We start from the raw sequence: 7,288 nt of genomic DNA, 5'->3' as shown, positions 1-7,288 counted from the left end.
ATAATCCGATTGAACATATTGAAGCCTTCAAAGAATTATGTGAATTGTACAAAGGTAAAGGCATTACTTCTGATGCATATATGTTAAGAATTTTTCCATATTCTTTAACTGGAGATGCAAAAGCATGGTTGAAGGAATTAGAACCCGATTTTATCACAACCTTTAATGAGCTAAGAGATAAATTCATCTCCCGATTCTTTCCTCTCGCGAAAGCCGAAAGACTTAGATCAGAGATAACCATTTTTAAACAAAAATTGGATGAAAGTCTATACGATGCTTGGGAGAGGTTAAAAAGAATGCTACGAAACTGTCCACAACATGGACTACAAAAGAAGCATATTGTTCACATCTTCTGTCGAGGAATTAATGAACACACTCGTAGTATCTTAGACTCCTCCGCAGGAGGAGTATTTCTGTATAAATCTCCAAATCAAGTGTATAAATTGTTGGAAGACATATCTATTCACACATTTGAATGGACACCTTCTAGAGATCAACAACCTAGAAAAACAGTGGCAAGTATTGATGAAGATTATGACACTTCTACAAGCATAGCTTCTTTAGCAAACCAATTCAAAAAGTTCGGTAAAGAAATTGAAAAGCTAAATTCAACAGTTTTAGCCTTGTAAGTAGGATGTGAAAACTGTGGAGAGCCACATTTCACAAAAGATTGTGATGTCAATGATAGGCCAATGGTTCCGATACCTCAAGTTAATTTTGTGGCCAATCAAAGACAAAACAATTATCAAGGAGGGAATTCCAATTATCAAGGAGGAAACAATGGATATCAAAATCCAAAGAATTTCGCCTTTCAAAGAAATGGACCACTTGGTTTTCACAATAGAAACCAACCTCCAAATCCACCTCTTCAAAACAATTTCCAACAACAACCGTTACCTCCAATACAATATCAACAACAAACAATAACACGCAACAAGTAGAAAAGAAACCTAGTTTGGAAGAAATCATGTTAACTTTCATTAAAAATCAGTCGGAAACAAATGAACAGACGAAAAGACAAAACGAGCAAGTACAAAGGAATCATCAAGCGTCGATTCAAAATCTTGAAAGATATATGGGAAGAATAGCCCAATTGCTTGCCGAAAGACAATCGGGAACTTTACCATCAAACACGCAACCAAACCCTAAGGGTAAGGAAACTCAAAACTCAAGTAACTTCTCGCAAGTAAATTCCATAACTACGAAAAGTGGGTTAACCATTAACCCCGATATTCCAAAACCTCCTGCTCGTGTTCCTATTCCTAACGAAAAAGAGTCTTCGGTGAAAGAGGATAAAGTGCCAACCACAAGTGCACCTAAAACTCAACCGCCATTAAAAGAATACAAACCTCCAATTCCGTACCCATAACGTTTGAAGAAAGATAAATTACAAGAACAATACAACAAGTTTGTTGAAATGATTAAGTAAATTTGTATCAATGTACCACTTGTAGATGTTCTTGCGGGTATGCCGAATTATGGAAGGTTTATCAAGGATGTCATAGCCGATAAAGGTAAATATGAAGAAGTTTCAACCACATTCCTTAATGAGGAATGCTCAGCAATTTTGCAAAAGCAAAAGATGCCACCGAAACTTGGAGATCCTAGTAGTTTCATTATTTCGTGTCTGATGGGAGATTCAGTAATATACGATGCATTAGCTGACTTAGGCGCAAGTATCAATCTTATGCCACACTCTTTGTACTTAAAACTAAACTTAGGTGATCTAAAACCAACTAGGATGTGTATATGCCTAGCTAATAGAACTTTTAACTATCCTATTGGTATTGCCGAAAACCTACCGGTTAAAGTTAATCATTTAATCTTTCCTGCCGATTTCGTTGTCCTTGAAATGGAAGAAGATAGCAAGGTTCCCCTAATTCTAGGCCGACCTTTTCTAAACACCGCCGACGTGATTGTGCGTGTTAAAGATAAAGAACTTATTCTAGGTGTAGGGGAAGATAGAGTTACCTTAAACATAGATAAAGATATGAAACAACCTATCCCCTCCGATGATGAATGTTATAAAGTAGATATTGTTGATTGTTGTGTTGAAGAAGAATTACAAGAATTACTAAATGTTAACACCTCGAACTACACCCCAATGACTAAAAGTAATGAATTTGATGTCGAGGTTGAACTTGACGAATTGTAGAAAGTAGTCATTGATGAAGATGACGTTGAGGAAGGAATTCTCAAGGAAGATGAACCTTTTGAAGAAATTACCGATGGTAATAGATTCCGGATAAAATTTTCCTTGGAAGAACCCCCAACCTTGGAGCTTAAAGAACTCCCGGAACATTTGGAGTATTGTTATCTCTAAGGTACGTCACAATTACCCGTTATAATTTCATCGAAACTCTCCGATGACGAAAAGGGTAGGTTAATGTCCGTTCTAAAAACTCATAAGAAAGCAATTGCTTGGAAAACAACCTATATTCCAGGGATTAACCCCGCTTATTGTACTCATAAGATTATAATGGAAGAAGATTTTAAACCCGTGGTACAAAGACAATGAAGGTTAAACCCTAACATGAAAGATGTTATCAAGAAGGAGGTTATCAAATTACTTGATGCCGGGTTAATATATCCTATATCCGATAGCCCATGGGTTAGTCATGTTCAAGTGGTACCTAAGAAAGGGGGTACAACTGTCATCCTTAATGATAAGAATGAACTCGTTCCTACAAGAACATTCACTGGTTGGAGAGTCTGTATAGACTACCGTCGTTTAAATGACGCCACAAGGAAAGATCATTTCCTACTTCCTTTTATTGACCAAATGCTTGAATGTTTAGCGGGAAAGGAGTATTACTGTTTCCTTGATGGATTCTCCGGTTATTTTCAAATTCCCATTGATCCAAAAGACCAAGAAAAGACAGCACTTACGTGTCCATTTGGCACCTTCGCAAACTGACGAATGCCATTCGGATTATGCAATGCGCCAGGTACCTTCCAAAGGTGTATGATGGCAATATTTCACGACATGATAGAATGAAGTATGGAAGTCTTTATGGACGATTTCTCTATTTTTGGAGACTCTTTCAATTCATGCCTTTCAAACCTCGAGCGAATGTTAATTCGTTGCGAGGAATCAAATCTTGTTTTAAATTGGGAAAAATGCCACTTCATGTTGAAGGAAGGCGTTGTTTTAGGACACAAGATTTCTTGAGATGGAATGGAAGTAGACAAAGCTAAGATCGATGTAATCTCAAAGTTTCCTCCTCCAACTAACGTTAAAGGAATTCGTATTTTCTTAGGTCATGCGGGATTCTATCGCTGATTCATAAAGGATTTTTCCAAAATCGCTCGACCCATGACTAAACTTCTTGAGAAAGATAGTACATTCGATTTCAATGATGAATGCTTACAAGCTTTCTCCATTCTAAAAGAGAAACTTACGAATGCACCTATCATGGTATCTCTCGATTGGTCCAAACCATTTGAACTAATGTGTGATGCTAGTGATTTCACACTAGGAGCCATTTTAGGACAACGCCAAGATAAAAAATTTGAACCAATATATTACGCAAGTAAAACATTAACAGGAGCACAAATTAACTATACAACTATCGAAAAAGAACTCCTTGCAATTGTATTTGCTTTTGATAAATTTAGATCATATCTTGTGTTATCCAAAACGATTGTTTTTACCGATCATTCAGCCCTAAGTACTTGTTCAAGAAACAAGATGCAAAACCTAGATTGATACGTTGGATTCTTCTCTTACAAGAATTTGACATAGAAATCAAGGATAAAAGGGTGCTGAAAATCTCGCTGCTGATCACTTGTCTCGTCTTGAGAATCCTGGCCTAGAAAAACTAGATGAGTCAGTTATTCATGACACTTTTCCCGATGAGTTTCTAATGAGATTAGAAACCGAATTTGAAGTTCCATGGTTTGCGGATTTTGCAAACTATCTTGCTGCAGGAGTATTAATTAAAAACCAAACGTACCAGCAAAAGAAGAAATTCTTTGCTGACTTAAAGTTTTACTTCTTGGAAAACCCTAATCTTTTTCGAATAAGAGAGGATCAAGTTATCTGCCGATGCATATATGGTAAAGAAGCTCAACAAATATTGGAGCACTGTCATCAAGGCCCAACCGGTGGTCATTTCGGACCTAGCTATACAGCTAAGAAGGTCTTTGACTCAGGTTTTTATTGGCCAACCATTTTCAAAGATGCACACCACATGGTTAAAACATGCGATGCATGTCAAAGATTCGGTAACATCTCAAAAAGGGACGAAATGCCACAAAAAGGCATTCTTGTATGTGAAGTATTTGACATTTGGGGTATTGACTTCATGAGTCCATTTACCACATCAAATAAATGCAAATACATCCTTGTGGCAGTTGATTACGTTTCCAAATGGGCCGAAGCAAAAGCTTTACCCACAAATGACGCCCGTGTTGTTGTAAACTTCCTAAAAAACCTATTCTCACGATTTGGGCTTCCAAAAGCCTTAATTAGTAACCGAGGAACTCATTTCACGAATAAAATTTTAGAAAAAGTGCTAATGAAATATGGAGTTACTCACCGTTTTTCAACTTCGTACCACCCCCAAACGAGTGGTCAAGTTGAAAACACAAACAGAGGTCTTAAAAGAATATTAGAACGAACAGTTAAGAATAATGCTAAAATTAGGCATAGAAAGTTAGATGATGCGCTTTGGGCATTTAGAACTGCATTCAAAATGCCCATTGGTACTACACCTTTCCGATTAATTTATGGTAAGGCGTGTCATCTACCTGTCGAAGTTGAACACAAGGCATATTGGGCTCTAAGAGAATGTAACACTGATCTTCTGGAAGCCGAAGAAAACCGATTCTTACAACTTAATGAATTAGAAGAATTAAGACTACAAGCTTATGAAAACTCTAAAACATACAAAGAGAAAACTAAGAGATGGCACGATGCACGATTAAAAGAAAGAAAAGAATTTGAACAAGGGGATAAAGTATTAGTTTTCCAATCACGTTTTAAGTTTTCACCTGGGAAACTTAGATCACAGTGGACTGGGCCATATATAATAAAACAGGTATTTCCATCTGGATATGCAGAGTTATTTATTAAAGACGGTGGAACTTTCAAGGTGAACGGTCATCGACTCAAGTTATACTTTGACGGAATCAACACTACGGAAAGAGATGAAATCACCTTCTACCCTAAAGACGAGTAAATTCGGGGTAACTTTAAGGTTTTCAACTCTATTCTCAATCTTTATTTCCATCTTTAAGAGTGAGGTTCATTCGGTCTTTCCCTAGCAGACATTAAAGAACTAGTCTTCTTCCTCCATTCTACCTTTTTATTTTCTTTCGTTTTTATTTATTATGTTCAAGATGCGCAATCAATATGTTTACAACCACTTCTTTTTGATGTGCGATAATATTTTACCGAGGGATGTAGTATTAGATATAAAGAGTAGATGCAATCAGGCGAGAAAAGAAATTAGACAAGAACTTAATGAGAACAATTATGCAAAAGGCAAATCAAAATCAGCTAAGAGACGTTGAGCACGTCATTTGGGCAAGTTTGTAAAATGTGGAAAACCGACTCACTATGGAGATTGCCCAAAGAACTAAACGGACTCTAATTATGAATACGTAACCTTATGCCGAGAAGGGCCTTTTAAATGTTCAGAGGAAAACCTCTTAAACTAACGAGGGTACCCCTACGAAGCCATGGGGAGGAAAATGGTACGACTCTACTACGAGGCGAGTCAACGCGGTTTCACCCTCTAAATCTTTTTCTCGCCAATTGCATGTTCGTGCGTTTTTGTGTGGTTATGTTTTGGTGTTTTTTAGTTTGTATTTCTTTATGTGTGTTTTTATTAAAAAGGTCTACCATTTAAAAATTGATGAACCTTGAGTTCAACCTGTTTTCATTGAAAAAGATAATGTTAAGTGTTACAACTGAATTGTTGTTCTTCAAATTGCACGAAATTTCTTGTTGGATTCATAAGATATCTATTAAATAGTAAACCACAAAAACAAAAGATAAAATTTGAAAATTCTTTCTCCTAAATATATACTTTTTTATCAATAACCGTAAAAATATATAACTTGTAAACTTTGTCATGGATAACGATAGGTGTAACAACCGAATTTATCTCTACCTGGTCGATAGGAAACAAAGTTTTAAGTTTAAAAATTAGTTGATTTAAAAGTATACAAAAATAGAGTGTATTTTAATCCCTATATTTTTTATTTTTCATATACTTGTTTTAAAATTTAAAAACGTTAATCTTTTTAACACAAAAATAGAGTGTTTTGTTTTATTTCAAATTTGTTTTCAAAAAATATAAAAACTTTAACTTTTAATGCATTAAATTTTATAAATTGAATTTAAATATTTATAAATGGATAAAGACTAGGTATAACAAATTAAATTTCTGTTACAACAAATATAAATTTTATAAAAGATATTTTAAAATTTTGATTACTTATAGGTTGAAAAAAATAATAATTGTGTTTTTAGTTAATTATATATATATTTTTTATTTGTTTATATATATATACAAAAATTTTAAGTGTGGGGTAAAATTTTTGGTACTATTGAAATACAGTACCATCTTGTGTGTGATTAACATGTTTGTTGACAGGTACTTATAATGATGATACATTCAACATAACGAAACACCAGATTTATATTGTGATAAAGGGATTGAATATATTCATACGATAAGCATTTTACGATCTCTAATTTTTAACCAAGAAAGTTCTAACTACCTTTACACTTTTTGTCCTCTCAAATTTATACATTATTATCTGATTTTATGTAATGATGGCATTACATAATCTTAAGTGTGGGGTGGGGATATATAAATTCTCACGAACTTATAACCTGGTCATTTTTACGAAAATTTTGTAAAATTTTAAAAAAATATACATAAGTTATTTGATTAAAACATCTAAAAAGAAAACCAAGTATAACAGAATTTATAAACTCATATGTTTAGAAACATTTATCATGTGTTTCTATGAAGTTTATTGCAGATATAATTGCTTTGGAATGTATAAACCTGATTATCCCATTGATGCGAGTAATAAAGGATGATTCAATTCTATCCTTAAAGGAAGTAAAGTCTTTCGAATATTGTTTTACTTGGTATAGCATACTTCCTAAACTATATCATTTCATACTAATATCATATCACGATATAAAAGTACCGTGGGAAGAGAAAGTCTTGAACTTTCAACCCAAAAATAAACTTGGTAGGGTAAATTCGAGTCGCTATCCAGTGCAAGACCGATTACGGTGCATAAGCTGGAGCAGGATCTGTCC

The 7,288-nt window shown here is 34.6% G+C and overlaps 1 non-coding gene across 1 annotated transcript; it reads right to left on the bottom strand.

Moving 5' to 3' along the window:
- Positions 1 to 218: 218 nt before the first annotated feature.
- LOC139846353 (small nucleolar RNA R71) lies at positions 219 to 325 on the bottom strand. Its single transcript, XR_011759066.1, has one exon. It is a non-coding gene; the product is annotated as a small nucleolar RNA R71 (small nucleolar RNA).
- Between the last annotated feature and the right edge of the window lie 6,963 nt (positions 326 to 7,288).

This window comes from Rutidosis leptorrhynchoides, chromosome 4 (assembly GCF_046630445.1).
Source record: "Rutidosis leptorrhynchoides isolate AG116_Rl617_1_P2 chromosome 4, CSIRO_AGI_Rlap_v1, whole genome shotgun sequence".
Classification (NCBI taxonomy): domain Eukaryota; kingdom Viridiplantae; phylum Streptophyta; class Magnoliopsida; order Asterales; family Asteraceae; genus Rutidosis; species Rutidosis leptorrhynchoides.
This window is presented reverse-complemented; position numbering and strand designations above follow the sequence as displayed.